Raw genomic sequence first — 16,475 nt, forward strand, 5'->3', positions numbered from 1 at the left:
GTATGTGATCTTCAGCTCTTGGTGTGAGAATTGGCGTTACAGTATGTTACGGGTACAGATGATGGTGGAGCATGGTCAGGATCCATTGAGCCAAACCATAGTTCCCTTTGACCCCACTTTCACAGCCTGTTGTTTCTGGTCTTTCCTCTGGACTGAGGCCCCAAGATGTGCTATGAAATATGATGGAGTGGATGCAGAGCCTAGCTAGCTGTTAAGGCTATGGGTTATGTGTGTGTGTTGGGGTATGAATTGCTGGTTTCTAGGGCAGCGGGTGTTTTCTTTTTTGCCGTTTGTACAGCACCTCGCATGCTGAGATCCTTGCCCAAGACTCAAGCTCCTGGGCGCTGTGATCTGCTGAGTTATAACTGTCATCTTTGAAGTGCTGCTCCCTCTTTTTCTGTCTTGCCTGTTCATACTACACATTTTTAAGCACAACACAAAGGATCGGAAAAGCCCAAAGGCTGTGGGGTCACATACTCTGCTCCCGATTTGGGGAGGAGTTAAGACAGGCAGTGCTGGAATAAGCATTTAGAGAGAGGCAGCCAAGAGAGATTTCCTCCTGGCTGAGCTGCGGCGCTGAAGTTTGGAAAGTACTGTGCGGGTTACGTGCTGCTGTGCTTTGCTGCTGCCATCGCCTTAGGCAAGTCTGGGACATGCATACCTGCTAGTAGTCAGATGGAGGCACCATCCTAAGCAGTGTCACTCTGAAAAAATGGCCAGTGTCCTTTTGGACACCAGGAGCAACCTTAATGCTGCTGTGGCGGAAAAAGCGCTGGGGATTTCAGCATAGAGATTATGGATCATTGGGACCAAGAGGAAACTTTGACTCGGTGGGTGCTCCTACCTGCATTCCCTAAATTGTGTGAAGATAGTTGAGCTGAGCAGTGCTGCATAGATTGCCCTGTCTGGAAGATGCATAAAGAATAGCTTGCAAGAGCCTACTCTTTGCTCAACTCAGACCGGGGGAAAATGCCTGGACTCTGTGCACTGGGGTTTTCTCACTGCCAGTCAGCACTGCTGTAGCTGTGCAGAGAGAGTATAGTGCAGACAGGTTAGCACAGTCATTCAAGTCCTTTCTGTACCAGTGTTTGTGTTGCTGATGAGATTAGCATAGCTGGGCCAGTGGTGGACAAAGAGGGTAATTCTCAAGGTCCTCTCTGCTGTGGCTACCAGCAAAATAAAGCAGTTATGGCATCAAGTAGCGGGTCTGAGCTTTGCTTTCAATTCATCTTGTAGGAGCAGCAACAGCTGAAAATATGAGCAGTTTTTGAGGAACTAGAATATTCTCGGGCTTTTTTTCTGGGTGTGGTCTGCTGACCCCTCCCCTGGGCTCACAGTCTGGGATCTTGAGGTATTTGCAATGATCTGCCCTGGCCATGTGATAAATCTGGATAGAAAGAACACAAAAATCGGTGGCATCAATCTGCCACCCTTAAAGTGCTCCTCTTGCTGCTGTGCCTGTTCCCTGTAACCAAAAGGCTGTTTCATGGCTTAGGTTTGTTGAGGAAACAGACTTAGAGTTCCTCTCTTTTTCCTTTGGAGCTATCTCCCTGGTAGCTCAGTAGGAATGATTTATTATAGATTACAGCTCTGTTTAATTCTGTTTCCCTACAATATCATACTGTTAGAGTAACTGAGCAAAACGCAGTGGTGTTTCCGGAGGAAGGCTGCTATCAGAGGCCACCCCTGTAGCAGAGGCTGGAAGCAAGGAGCAACAGTTTACCAGGAAATGCCTGTGTTCATGTGCTGGTTGCTTTTGAGAAGGAAAAGGCATCTCACCCTTGAAAGCTTCCTCACTACACAGCTCCAAACATTGCTGATGGAGCTGCACCAGTGTGAGCAGTAGTGAGAATGCTACCCTCCAGAACCTGGGAAAGGTCTAACCAAAGTGGTGGTCTGGAAAGAAAAGTCAAGTTCTGTCCTTAAGGGAAACTCCAAGTGGGGTTTTTGGAGTGTTTTTTGGTTTGGGGTTTTTTTTATTGGTGATGTCATTTTGGTTTGAGCTTTTTTTTGCTACTGAAAAGAAAAGGTATTGCTTGTGCAAATCCTTGTAAGGAAAGAGCAGGGATTTTCCTTTGGAGTGAGCCTGCCTGAAACTCGGTATGTCTCAGATGTGTGTTAACAGAGAATTGAAAAGATTGTGCCATAAAGTTGTAGGGGATGATGAGTTTAATCTACTGTTATGTTGTCCTGGGAGATAGAGTGGGGGCAAGGGTATTGGCAATAATGTTGTATTTTGCATGACAACAACAGCAAATACCACCTGAACAGGCTTACGGAGGAGGGGTGAAAGGGTCTGTTTTCAAAGAGTCCCTGGGAAGGTGGAGGGAGGCAACCAAGAGATAGGAGCCTAGGGAAAGATGCCAGGAGATTTGCAGATGAGCAGGGCATAATAGCTGTGCATTTTCCGCAGCTTGAGCTCTGCTTTCCCATTCGGTGGCCCAGCTGAACTGGACAATGCTGGGCTCTTAAACTCATTGCAATCGTGAGAAAAGCAGTAAAGAAACCGTAACTTTAATAACATTAGTGAGACGTCTGACCTGAAGCCTGAATGAACAAATCTTTAGCTTTAGCTTCTCTGCCTGCAAGGTGGATAGATGGGTGGTGATTTGCGATTGCACCAGATACAGGGATTTTAAAAGATGCTGGTGTGGGTGAACACTGCTATGGGCCTGGTCCTGGGAAGTTTAACTAGTAAGGAGGCCCTCAAAAGGGTTTTTGGAGGTGTGTGGTAAAAACAGAGAGGCTGAGGTCAGTAACTGGAAACTTATCAGCTCCTAGAGCTGGACCAGAAAATCCAAGTCTTTACTCAGACACGAATCTTTTAAAGTAAAGAATGCAACGACCTGCTCTCAAGGAAGCATCCAGTCCCCTACCAGCCATTTGGATGCCAGGGCACTCTTCTGTTTTATAATGCTCTATCTGGGTCTTTAATTTTTTTTTTTTTTATTATTATTCCTATGTGGCATTACCTTTCTTTTCTGGGCCATGCTAAGTTACATGTATCTGGTGCAGAGCCCTGCATGTCCCTGTCCCCTCTGGTGCCAGAGAGCGCGTGGGTCATTCCACGGGGCCCAATGTAACCCAGCAGAGCTGGGTACAGTCTATATGGCCAGCAGCAAAGGGGCCAACTTCTGATCGAGAGAGGTGGGAACAGAGGAGGCTCATAGTTCAGATAGCTGCTTAGTATAGGACATGTGGGTATCTTTATCTCTCCCCATCGCTGAGGTTTTCAGAGGTGTCACTACCACCCTTGCCCTACTTCCCATGCTGTGCCCAGTGCTGCGGGCTGCCCACCCACTCTCCCTCCTCAGGGTAGGGACAGCACACCGTGACTCAGTTTCCCAGTGGCCTGGAGAGCAGGGAAGGGTGGAGTGGGACCGGAAAGGGGCAGAGGGGAAGTTACAGCAGCTGGTAGGAAATGGCGTGTTGGGGTGCTGCAAGGTGGCCCTACCCCATCCTGTCTGCAGAGGTGGCGTTTTGGGGTGCAGCGGTGCAAGCCTGCTCTGTCTGCTGTGGAGCTGGTGTTTCAGGGTGCTGCAGGGCAGCTCTGTTCCATCCCAGCTGCAGAGCTGGCATTTTTAGGTGCCACAAAGCAGCCCTTGCTCCATACTGCCTTCTCCTGTGCCAGGCATCATGCTAGGGCAGGGGGGGCTGGCTGCACCTTCCATCCCCTCTGCATTACCATGTGCAGGGTGTATGATTATGGACAATCCCATGGCACTGCTTCCTACAACGTGTGATTTATGAGCTGGTGCTCAGGATACGGGTCTGAGCTTATCTCAGATAAGGCAAGAGTCAGGAGTGCCGTCACTGCGCTCTCGCCTACGTGCAGGCTGCAGAGGTAACGATGTGGCATCCCTCGCTGTCTCTGCTTTGCACCTGGGCATGGAGCAATGGCTGTACCTGGGGGCAGGAGCAGAGGAGTCCTTGCAGGAGTGGCAAGGGGAGTGCCTGGTCCCACCTGCTTCCTTCCTCACGCCTATTCCTTCCTTGCGGCCCCAAATCTGCCTGCATGCAGCGTGTTTTGTAATAAGCCTGCTGAACTGAGGGCAGGCAGAGCAAAACCAGGAGACTATAAAGTCCAGCCCATGTCCCGTGTCGCTGCAGCAGTGTGGGGCACAGGGTCCCCACGTGCACGTCTTGGTAGTAGATTGTGCTGATGAGGAGGATGGTCAGAGACATCTCCTCCCTCCCGCCCCATCGTGTGTATCTGATGCGTCCTACAAGCCACCAGCAGACTGTCAGCACAGCTCTTTTGTAGGTGGAGGGTAGGTCCAGCTTCCCATGGATGCTGCAACCCGCCTTGCTTCTGTGAAGCACTCTTTATTTGAGGCAGTGCCCTAAGGGTTAAGCCACGGTTGTGGGATAGGGTTTGTAGCAGGAACAAAGAGGGCTTTTAAGGTCTGTGTTGGGCTAGGAATAGAGGGAATGGATTGAGCCTTTCCCAGTGTGTTGAATTACAAAGGTCATGGAGACCCTTTTGCTGGGAGGCAGCAGCGGTTGAGGTCCCTGCTGGAAGTGGGGCAGAGAGAAAAGAAATTGTGAAAGTCAGTGAGAGCAACTTCATGGGGAGCTTTAAGACCAGAGTGAAAACTGGAACTGTATACTGAGATGAATGAGTGTTGAACACAAGGCTGGGAGCCAGGAGGCCAGGACTGTAGGCTTTGTGCAGGCCTTCTGCCCTGGTATTTTTGGGTGGTTTGGTTTTGTTTCAATGCCCCCCGCCCCCGCATGGTATTTGCACCACACCCCCCCCGCCACTTCCCCCCCCCCCCCCCCCCCCCCGCACCTAAATTTGCAGTGTCACTGGTATAGCTAGCACTTGGGCCTCTCCAACCTGCTGTGAGCCTGTGAAGGCTGCAGAGGGTAAAAGGCAATGCCTGCAAGGGAGAGTCTCTCCAAAATGCAGAAGAGGAGACAGTCCCGGGTGCCTGCAGGCACATTTTGCCTTGACAGAAGAGGGAAGTTGGCTTTTCAGTGCCTGCCCAAGCTAAAACTGGATTTTTCATGTGCAGATAAGCAGGAAGGTCCTATTCTAGCTGCTTTCTTAGCCCCTCTGCTTAATGTCATCTGCTCAGGGTGCCCTGTGGAGCACAGCACCAGAGGGTCCAGCAAAAGAAGCTAGGGAAGGGACGGATGGCAGAAACCTCTGTTTCCCTTCCCACAGCAAGGTGGAAACAGGACACAGCTAGTTTCCATCTTGAGCTTTGGATGGTGTGAGCCAACCACCCAGCCCACCCAGGACATGTATGGAGGGCTGCAGGATGTGCTGAGTCAACAAGAGCATCCCCTTGGTGAGGGCGGGGGGCTGATCAGGGCTGCTGAGACAATAGGGGTTTCCAGCTTGCAGGAAGGGTGAGCGCCAGCTGGGAACCACACGGTGGGCTTCCCAATTTTAGCAAACTTGGATTTGTGTTACTGACCAGAAAAGGCGGTCCTTAAAACTTTCAGGCTGGGTTAGCAGGCACTTGGCTGTTCAGCTTCATCCCCTGGCACAGGTGTGCTCCCCCATCTAAGCTTTCATTTAAAGAAATTCCACATCTGGTCTTTATGTTCAATCAGATGACCTTGGATGTGATTTTTGGAACAAAGGGCTGATGCTTCATTGGGCTCTGTCTAGGAGATGAAAGCTAGTCCCAGGGAATACTCCATGAGGGTCACTGCAGCCACCACTTAAGTTAGCAGCCTGGAGGCTGCTCTACTTTTATCAAGCACCACGAAGGGAGAACTGTATGGAGCAGAGAGCTGCTGTCAGAAGGGGAACCCAGAAATAGAATGTTTGGTTCGGGGCTCTCGGAAACCATAAAGACTTCTGTTCACCTTGGTAGCTGGCCCGTTCTGAGTCATGCTCTGTGTGTCTGTCCTTGTAACCAGGAACCATTTCAGCAGAAGCGTCAACTTCATCTACATCTTGCTGCTTAGAGTGGACATTGAGAAAGCCTGAACTTCTCCATCTGTTGTTGCTCCAAATCTTCTCTTCTCTTCCTGTCCTCTGGCATCACCTGTGCTGCAGAAGTATGCTACTACCATAAAGGTAGGTGAATAAAGTGGCTCCTCTCTGTTGACAGTTCCTAGTTTGCTGACCTGAAATGTGCTATTTGAAGGCAGCAAGGTCTTGTCACTGTACTTTGGAGGGATGCTCTGCCACTTTTCTTAGCCACCTGGGCTGCAGAACGGGAACACAAGGCAGTTGCAAGGGATCCCCTTGGTGTGGGAGAGACGTCAGAAGCAAGAGCAGCTTGGCTGTCTCTTCTCTGCTCTTCCCCTCAGCGTGGCTGGAGGGGGCGTGTTGCAGATGGGGTGTTACTGCACCATTAGTCACAAATGGGGGGCTGGCAGGAAATCGTCATGGTCTGGGCTCAAATTGGAGCAGTCCCCGGCTGCCCTAACTGGGTGTAGGGCACATCCCTCAGCTTCCCCTTTGCGCAGGGGCTACAGCAGGGAGCCAGCCTTGTCTAAGAGCTCACATAGGTTATTGCTGCTCTCTCAGGGGCTCCCAGATCTTGTAGGGAAGCCCATCCTTTCAGTAGTGACAGGCTGATTTAAGCATATGCGTTTAAATTGCTGGGTCTGTCCTGCTGGTGGCTGCTGCATTTCATTCAGGTGCTTGTCCAGTGTTGTGATCTTGGTGACACCATGACCATGGCGTTGGCCCTGCCTTTGGCCTCACTGATGACACACAGTCCGCACTATGGATCTCCACCCCTGCCTCCCTAGAAGGGACCCCAGGGACAGGAGCATCCTGATGAGAGGAGGGGTGGTGTGCAGGGGAAGCTGCTGGAGCCCGTGGGACCCAGTGTGGCAAAAACTTGGTTTCTTTGCCCTGAGAAGGGCTCTGTGCATACATGGTGAGGATCAGGAATGCAAAAATCTGTGGAGAACCAGCAGTTCTGACATACAGTGCTGAGCTTTGGCAGAAAATTGTTCTTTGTCCCTATTAATACGTGACATCCCAGCCCAAAACATTGTCCCTCCTTCCCTGGCCAAAGGATGGTTTAGTCTATCCTTAATTCCTGGGTGTCAGGGCCTCCAGACCCGGCTGGGGCTGTGTGACCCTGCTGGAGTGATACTTGACTAACTTGTCCTATTGCAGCACCAGCAAGGCTTGTCCTGAGTAACCTGTGTATGGCTGTAGGCAAAATGTTGCAGCTGGCCAAGCACTCCTGGGTGGAAGGGACCAGAGCCCCTTGTCAGCGTGACTCTGACCCATGGAATGTGGAGAGGAAAGGGCAAGAGAATAGCCTGTGTCTGATCCCAGTAATTTTCTCCTGTACTCAATGGGAAATGGATCCTCCAGCTACGACAGGCAGAGGCGCAGGTCCGTGACTGGGTGTACTGCACAGACCGGCATCTTCCGCATGCGCCGGCGCTCTTGTGTGCTCTTTGACACAGATGGATGTGCTCTGGTACACAGAGCTGCTTGCCAGCTGGGACGTGTGTGCTGCAGCTTTCGCTGGGCTCCAGCACAGCTGCATTGTTGTGGTCTTCCTCTTGTCACCTCTGTCTGCTCTGGTCCTCTCCGAGAAGGAGGCCGAGGTTAGCTGGAGAGCCCTTGGAAGGGGTGATGCTAGGGGAAGGGTGAAGGCAAAGGATGTGGGGCAAAGCCTGGTTTAGCTTCAGCCCCTAGCATTAGGGGAATTGCTAGTTGGAGAAGCAGCCTGCAGAGGACATGTATATGTAGCATCATGTGTGTGGCTTGTACTGTCCGGATTCAGGAACTGGCCAAGCCTGTGGGCCCTGATGCTGAGTGACCATAGCCATGCTTAGAAGAAGTCCCTTCCCGGCTCCCAGGAAGCTCTCCATCCCAGAGAGTCAAACTGGGAAGAGGTACAGCCTGGGGGAGTACGTTTGGCTGTACCCAAAAGCAGGTTAGTTGGCAGACGGCTCGCTTGTGGATCTGAGCTGCTGCAGCACCGGCTAACCCTCCCACAGCCAGCTGTGGGGGTCAGGCTGCTGGAGGGCTGATAAAGTGAACATATTTGCCTGGAAGGCAGCCTTGGAGCCTGGAGGAGGCCTTCCCCCAGCATCGCTCCTTATCTCGGCAGTGCTGGCACACAGCAACACTCCCTGTCTGCCTTTCTGCCTCGTCTCCCCACCATGGACTGGAGCCAGCAGTGTCATCTCTGCCCCTCCTGCCGCTGGGTGCTGTGGGAGGCGAGGGGTCTAGCAAAGCCTGGCCAGGCTCCCTGCCTGGTTTGCTGCCTTGCAGAGTTTGTGGCATTGCCCTGACGGCTGTGGCCGGGTTGCACACGCACACCCTCGCACACACACGCGCGCGTGCGTGCACACGGTTGTGGCAGAAATGGGTGAGTCAGGCAGGAGAAGGGGGTGAATCACAGGGGAATGAGTCAGCGGGAAGCAGAGGGCAGGTGCTCACTGAGGTCTGGGCTTTGAGGGAACCCAAGGGCCTGGCAGCCCATGCCGGGTCCCCTGGGCGATGGGGTGAGGGTGCCAGAGGAGAGCTGGGAAAGCCACGGGGCTTAGCAGGTGGAGGCAGTGCCTGTGGCTTGGGAACGGGCCGGGATCCAGCTCGGCCACATGCTGAACCCATTCTCTGCCCACATCTCCTCCAGCCATGGCTGCGTTGCTCTCCCGGGGCAGCCTGGGGCATCATTGGTGCTGAGGCTTTCCCAGGAGGGACCAAAGATGAGCACTGCAAGGCAGCAGTGCGGTGACCAGGTATCCCAGCCTCTGGTGTGTGGGGTGGATCTTTGTCCCCATGCAGGCAGTGGGGTGTCCAGCTGGCTCTAGGCAAGCTGAGCAGGTCTCTGTCCTGGTTGGATCCTGCCCAGTAACCTTCCCATCCACTCAGAGAGCAGGGAGAGGATGGAAAAATGAATGATCCCTGCTGCAGCAGAGAGTCATAAACAGATAGCTCTGGATTGAGTGAATGCAGCATAGGGAGAGAGCTGGGATGAGGACTATGCGCTGCAGATCTAGGGGGAGGGTTGGTCATTGGCTCCAAAATCCCTTACATGACCTGGGCTCTGCTGCAGACCCTGGCGGGGTGTGGATGGCTGCTTCCCTCATCCAGAGTTTGACTCATGATGGTCCTGCTCATCACTCCTGAGGACAGGTCACTCATGGGCATGATGGAGGTAGGCTTGGTATCAGTGGCACAGCGGTGAAGCCAAAGCTCTCTGTATTTAGGGCCAAACTTCTCAGAGCAGGTACTTAGGACTCCCGGCTTGGGATAACCTAGGTGTGTTGCAGCAGGCACTGGTATTGCTGCTAACCAGAGCAATGATCAAATACTGGAACAAAACCAGCCCCCACTGGTCTCAGTGTTGAGGTGAGTCTCTTTTTTTTCAGCACCCCCAAGGTGTGCAGGTGTCTGCTACTCAGTGCTGGCTGCAGGTGCCTCCTGTCCTCCCTAGCAGCAGCCTTGGCTGGGCAGGATGGAGACTAACAGGCTCCAGCAGTCTCTAGAGATGCGCTGGAGCTCTGGCCCTGCTGTGGGGCTTCTGGTGTGCTGCAGCAGGCAGAGGCTGAGAACGGTGGGTTTGTGCAGCCTGGGAAAGGGAAGGCAGTGAAGGGGGCTCTCACCACTGCCGGCAGCTGTGCATTTGGAGAGAAGCCGGAGCTGAGCTCTCCTGGGAAGTGCCCAGGGGCAGGGTGAGAGTCAATAGCACACAAGGGAGATTCCAGTTAGATATTAGGAAAAATATTTCCCCACAAGGGCAGTTAGACTCTGGAGCAGGGCCCAGAGAAGGGAGGCAGTCTTTACATTTGGAGACTTTCAGCCCTCAGCAGAGGCAATAAGCAACCTGCTTGAGCTTGGCCCTGCTGTCAGCAGGATTGGACCAAAACCCCCTGAGGTCCCTTCCCACCATTGTTGTTCCCCAGTTCTGCAGTTCTTGGAATGCTTGGCAATGTAGCATCTCACGGCCTGTTGGACTGACTGGCTTGGAGGCAAATGGAGGGCTCAGGGGGTTGTTCTGTCCATCCCCTTCTCCTGGCTTGGTTTGTCTCATCCATGTGGTATTAACAGTGCCAGGGAATGGAGGCACTGTCTTAGCAGCATTGCCCAGCTCGTTGCTTTGCCCCACCTATCTTAGCCATTTCTCCAGAGGTCTGCACTATTCCCTCCCTGCATGAGCACAAAAAGCCAGTTGGCAGTAAAGCACGGGGCAATAAACCATCCACCCAGCTCTGCTGGCAGTGCAGAGCTGTGATCTGTAAGGGGGTGCTAGCATTGCTGGGAGACTGGGGAGGATGCTGGCCCCCAGACCTCTGGCTGGAAGGGCTCCCGGGTTTATCTTATCCGTGGTGCCTGTCCCAGAGACAGTGGCGATTGTGGGGGAGGTCACCAGTAGCCTTTTTAAAGGCTCCAGCTGCCTGACCATCCTGAGCAGATAGGGAGCAGATGGAGGCTGAGATGAGCCCAAAGGACTGTCTGGAAAGAATTACTTGCTCCCAGTATTTTCTGTTTCTTTGCCAGCCTTTTATTCTCATGGCTGCTCTTTTCCTGAGCCTGTCCTTCTGCAAGGCTGGCTGCTGGCAGCCTTATCAGCCTTGTCTTCAGAAACAACTTCGCTCTGCAATTTATTGTGTCTCCGAGCTTTGACCCTGGTGCCTGATGCTGCAGAAGCCTGTGTCTGGTATGTAAGTGCTCAAAGGGTGTTTAGGGTTTGCCCTATCCCATCCGCAAGAATGGTGAACCAGAGCAAAGGGGGCTGCATGTAGCCACGGTGCCTGGGCAGAGCTGACTCATCTGGCAGAGGCTGGAAGGATGTCCAGGCTCCCCAAATGCTTCTGTGTGGGTTTTCAAGGTCTAGGACACTCCTGTGAGCAGTCTAGGACATTCCCATGAGCCTGTGTTAGTCCCCAGATCCCTTCTCAAGTTGCTCCTCTCAGCCTTTCTCTTGGGCTCGTTGATGCTGTGCTGCCATCTCACTCAGAGCCCTGTGTGCTCTCCCTTCCCCGGTAGTCCATTCGTTACTCAGTACCGCTCTAGGCACTCTTGCATTACTTGAATATCCCTGTTACAACACCTGCGTGCATCAAGAGCAGCAGGGTCTGGTGGTCTGAACGAAGAGGGCCCTGGGGTCCATTTCCAGCAACACAGGTAAATCACTGTGTGGCCAGGGACGAGCTGGTTCCTGGTAGTCTGTGGAGAGCTCTCGGGTCTCTTGCGGGCTCTGTCTCCCTAGGAGGGTCAGGTCTGGGGAGACATCTGTGTTCCCAGCAGCACAGCTGCCACCAGGGTTGAAGGTGTTTTGGACCCAGTTGCTGGTTTCTGGGGTCTCTGAGCTTTGTGTGTTCCTGCAGAAGCAACACAGCAAAACGTGGGCCGCAACAGTGGCAGCAAGGCAGAGTTTGCATGGGGGCCTTCGCATCTTTCAGGGGACCGATGTGGGGGCTCGTGTCCTGTGCAGGTGGGTTGTCTGGAGATGCAGCTGTGTCTTGAGCCCGACCCTGTTCACTGTCGTGTCTGTGAAGACGGGGGATGCCGATATGCCGGTGCCCCAGTGCCGTGTAGTCCCTGCAGGCTGAACCTGCCAGATAGCCCTGAGAGCAGGTCCTGCCTGGCCTCCGCCTGGAGGAAGCCAGTTGAGCCTTGGCTTCCTCCGTCTCCATGCAACATGCAGGTGCCAGGTGGATTCCCCCTTTCATCCCAAGGGTATCCCTGGCCACGTGCATTGCTCAGAGCCCTGGCGGCCCTGCAGGAGCCCAGGCCCCATGGAGGGGGTGGTGGATGCACCAGGCAGAGGGCTCTGCTGTTGGTGGGACCCCACGAGTGGTTCGCGGTGCGTGGACCAGGTGGTTTGCCAGTTTCATGGGGTAAAATAGGAGCTAGACTGTGTCTCCCACTGCCCTGCATAGGATATGCCTGCAGTCAGACATGCCAGTCCCTCCTACCCCCTCGTTTCCCTTCAAAGAGGCTTGTGCACTTGTGTGTTTGCCTCCATTATGGGCAATAGTGTGAGTGTTTAGGTGACAGCTGTGACACTGTTTTCCTAATGCCAGCAGGGTGTTTCTCTTTCACCTTCAGTCCCACAGGAAGGAGACACTTTCCTTTTCTGTGACAAGGCACAGGGTGTTGGCTTCATGCTGGAAATCCTCCTTCCCTGCAGTAGCCCTGGATGTGTCCAGCTCTTTACAATCAGAGACGAACAAAACCTCACCCTTATGGCCCAAATTCCTGCCCAGCCTGTGTCACCGCTTTGGCCTGTGCTGGACTTGAGACTTTCTAAATCGCTGCTGGAAGAGGGTGAGTTGGGTGGGTATGCACAGCTGTGTGTGTGTGGTATCTCCTCCCCTTGTGCCACGTAGCACAGGGAGTGGAAAAGATGCTGAATGTCCCCACAGCTGCTGCAGCCTTATCTGCAGGCTGCAGCTTGGTAACGCCGAGCTGGAGACCCGAGTGCCTGTGCCCAAGCACCTCCCTTGAAGGGCTCTTACGGTAAAAGGAAGTGTATCGCAAAAGGGGTTGCAGTGGGGACAGGCAGTTCCCACAGGGTAAATGCTGCCTGCACAATCCTTGCTGCCCTCCCCACCGCAGGCACTTCACCTGCTCCCTCTACCACACATAGCTTTGGTGCCTGTGTCGTGAGCTGGTCGGGGTAACGCATCACCCCCGGGACCTTCTCTGCTGCTCTGCGGTGGCCTGGTGACCATTTGGGGAGGTAGGGAAAGGTGATGTTGCTGTGGCTCTCCCAGATGGGCGTTGGGGACTCATCAGTGGGGTATGTGCAAGGAGGCTCGGGCTGGCAGGGCTGTAGATGTGTGGCAGCTGGGGATGGGGGGAGACTGGGGTAAGTTTATGGTACGAGCTGCAGCGATCAGGAGGCAACAGAGCATGGGTAAAGAGCTGGGGACATTGGGGATATTCATGGGGGTGCGTGTAAACAGGGCAGCATCTGATGGTAAAGGAGGATGGGACTGGGGTGGGAGTGAAGAGGAGCACACTTATGGGGATGCAGAGCTTTGGCTGCTATGTGAAGGGTGTGGGGAAGGCGAAGGACTGTGCATCCAGGATCAGCAAGTGTGGATGGCTACAGGGCATCAGGGTACAGAAGGAGCTGGCTTGGCAAGGACGGAAGGTGGGGCTGTGGATGGCTGTGGCTGTATGCAGGAGTGGCTGGAGGGAGAAGAGAGGAGACAGCAGAGATGGGAGCAAAAGGGGTCTAGTCACTCACTGATTGCCGTGCTGTCTTATCCCAGCTCACAAGGCATCACCCCCCCCCCCGGGGCTCCCTGTCAGGGGCCCACATTTCTGTACCCTGCTTGTAGTGATGGAGAGCGGGTTGGGCTGTTCATGCCACACAGTTAGATCACGCTTCCCACATCACATGGCCTGGGACAGGGAGCTGACGGGATGGGTGTTACCAGTAAGCGATTGTCTTTCCATTGGGGTTGAGTTAAATGGGTCGGGATAGGGTTCCCAGGGCTTCTGATGCAGACACCAACCCCACGGCATCATTCTTCCTCTTGGGACAGCAGACAGAAAGGATTGTTAATGCTAACATTTGAGCATCACTTAGAATGGTGAGGGCCTAGTCCTGCTTGGTCCTGGGAGATGCCTCCCTTGGACAAATGTCCTTATTGAACTTGAAACATGGCAGCGCATCGGTGCCCTGGTCATGGCCGGAGACCCCAGATGTCCTGCAAGCGCAGAGCAGAAGTGGTCCCTGCCTTCTATTTGCCTATTTGCCTTCTTGTGGCCATGCTGTGACCAGCTGCACATGCACCTGACTTTGTAATCACCAACGGTGGAAAATTTTCCATTGGTTGCAGTTGGCACTGAGGTCTGGAGTGGAGCAGCCAGTCTACATGGTCATCCAGTGGCCAAGGTCCCCGTCCATCGGGCCACTGCCCCTGGAGAGGGACGGGAGGACTGGAAGGGAGCTGGCTGACATGTCTCCGTGCCTGGGTGGCCAGGGGCTTGCTTTTGCCGCGGGCACTTTCTTTGTTGCCCCGGGGTGACTGCTGAGGCCACTGTGCCGCTGCAAGGTCAACGCTGCTGGGCTCTGCAGATTGCCCTGGCAGCAAAGCTTGCAGGCGCAGTGCCGGCTGTGCCTTCCCCCCGGGAGCAGTGGTGTGTGGCAGCTACCCCGAGGTGGAAAGACGCAGCTTTTTATGAAGCAGAGCCAGCCCAGAGGAATTTTCCTCTTGTGGCCAGCTGTTGTCCTGGGCCTGGATTGTGTCCTCCAGCACTTCCCAGCCGGCACTGCCTTGGGGAAGGGAGCGGGAGCTGGCCCACCCTCTGGACTCCCTGTGCTGGGCAAGTGGGTGCCACCTCGGGCTTGTGGGGGTGAGTAGCCGCGGTGGAGCCCAGCAGCATCCTGCTGCCTCTGCAGGGATCCTCTTGGGCAGCGGAGAGTTTTCCCCACCCCCAGCTCTGCCGCTGCCTCTTTGTTTTCTGGCAGAAGCCTCCGTGCCTTTTCATTGCCGTTGAGGCGCTGAGCAGGAGCCTACATGTGCCGTGTGTGCGTCTCGCCGGGAACGTGATGTGGGCTGGCAAGCCTGCCGGGCCGGGCGTCTCCCTCGCCGGGCTGCGGAGGCCAGCCAGCAGCTTCGGGGGTCTCCTTTCCGTGGGCCGTTCCTCCGGTCGAGCAAGGCTTCGAGGCCGCTGGTTTCCTCCGCGAAACCCTCTTTTGTGTTGGCAGCGTTTCTGCACCTTGCCACAAGTGGAGTAAGTTGGATGGGAATGGGCCGGTCCTCAGCTCGGCTCCGCTGGGGCCTCGGTCTCTCCGCTGCGGTCCTCCCTCGCCCTCGATCCCGCTGAGAAGGCACCTGAGATTAGAGCAGCGCCAGGGTCTGCGGAGCCGGATACAGTGGTGGCTGAGGATTGCTTGTGCTGCGCCTGCCTCTCCGTGTATTTGATCTCTCGACTTCCAGCGGGGACTGAATTCCTGTGCTGGATTCTGGGCTCGGCTCTTGTGAAAGGATCCAATTATTTCAGAGCTTTGAGCATCTCCATTTGCTGCCCATATTTGCGGCACCCGGGTCTGCGCTGGCTGGAATTCCAAGTGATTAACGTGGCTGTGACATCCCTCCTAGGGGTGTTATCTTTGCTTGCTGTCCCCCACCGCCCCCCTCTTCCTCCTCCGGCAGCGAGCGAGACAGGCAGGCAGAGACAAAGGTCTGTCCTCAACCTGGGCTGTCCTCCCCGTGAGCGGCTGCTGCATGGGATTTCCCTGCCCTGCCTGCTGCAGGTTTCCTGGGCTCCCGGTCGAGCGCTGGAGCTGGGTGGCCGTGGGCTGTATCACTGAGGTTTGAGCCTGCTGGTGCTGGGTGGGCAGGGGGTGCTGCCGGCTTTGGAGAGCTGCCCGATTGTCCTGCCGGATTTTAAGCTGCTTTTCATTCTTTGACTGCGCTTTCCTGGGAAGAGGGGCAGCCGTGCATGGAGGGGAAGCTGGTGGGGAGGAGGGGGGGTGGGTTGGACGTGGGGGAAAGCTGTACACAGGTGGCTGTTGCATAGTAGGATCTGCCTGCAGACCCTGCAAGCCCCCCTTCCCAGCTGCAGGCTATTGTCAGCATCGCTGCCTGCACGCGAGGCAGCCGGGCAAGGTGTGCGGAGGCGATCCATGCCACCACATGGGGTATCAGAGGGAGCAGGGGTAAGCCCCTGGGCCCGGAGCTCTGATCCGGCTCCCCAAGCTGCCGGGAGAGGTTTCATTGTGTTATCCTGGGTTGGCCAAGTGGAAGGGCTCGGTCCCTCTGGCACCTGTGCATGGGTCTGGGGAGGCACCGCACATTGCTGGGCAGACCTCAGCCCCTCAGGAGCCTGCTGCAGCCTGGAGCCCCAGCAAGGCACCCTGCAAAGAGGGCTGCTCTGTCCCCAGGGGCTTCTGTACCCCGTCAGTGTCCCCTCCCGCGGGATGGGAGGAAGGGCAGCAGCAGCACCTCACGAACACTGGTACTGCGGGGCAGAGGGAGGTGTCGGAGCTGTCTCTGGTGGTTTCTAGGAGCTCGCACTCCTAACGTGGGTACTGCCCCTTTCCCCATGCTTCCCCTCTGGGCTCGGGCTTCCTCCCCGTTATCAGCATAGGGGCCAGCACTGAGTGAGGCTCTGCAGCTGCATAAATCTGGCACAGCAGGAGGCCTCCTGAGGACCCCCAAAAGCAGCGCTTGCCCCTGCAGTGGGGCAAGGATGCTCCCTCCCTCTGCATCCTCCCTCCCTCCCTCTCCCTTGTTTCCACCAAGCGTAAGCTCCTTCCTCCCCAGCCTGAACCCCAGAGGAGTGCCAGAGCCATGTCCACGCTGTTCGTCTTTCCCTTCATGCACAGTTTGTTCCTCTAGCATCCCTCTAACCAGCTTCTCTCCAGGATTGTCACCTCTCCTATGGACAGTGCTGGAGGTGGTCCCCAGCCTCATGTGTCTGTCTCTCTCCTGACGGTGATATGCATGATCTGTCAGGCTGTGGAGAAACCCTTCTCTCGTGGCAGCATTGCTGCTAGTGCTGCCGTCCTTCAGGGTTGTGATGGAAACTTTCTGCCTGCTAGCGCTTCTTAAGTTCTACTCTT

The 16,475-nt window shown here is 55.0% G+C and overlaps 1 protein-coding gene across 3 annotated transcripts in view; it reads left to right on the forward strand.

The window, feature by feature from the left end:
* ATOSB (atos homolog B) overlaps window positions 1–16,475 on the forward strand; it is a 39,385-nt gene that overhangs the window by 11,024 nt on the left and 11,886 nt on the right. The window contains exon 3 of one of the 3 annotated variants that reach the window (XM_052778418.1): window positions 5,878–6,037. The exons of 1 other annotated variant lie outside the window; for it this stretch is intronic. The gene's annotated coding sequence lies outside the window, so the exon portion shown is untranslated. Of the gene's footprint in view, window positions 1–5,877; window positions 6,038–12,411; window positions 12,633–16,475 lie in introns of those variants that run through there. One more of the 3 variants, XM_052778420.1, reaches the window with a different exon arrangement.

Source organism: Harpia harpyja, chromosome Z, assembly GCF_026419915.1.
Source record: "Harpia harpyja isolate bHarHar1 chromosome Z, bHarHar1 primary haplotype, whole genome shotgun sequence".
Lineage (NCBI taxonomy): Eukaryota > Metazoa > Chordata > Aves > Accipitriformes > Accipitridae > Harpia > Harpia harpyja.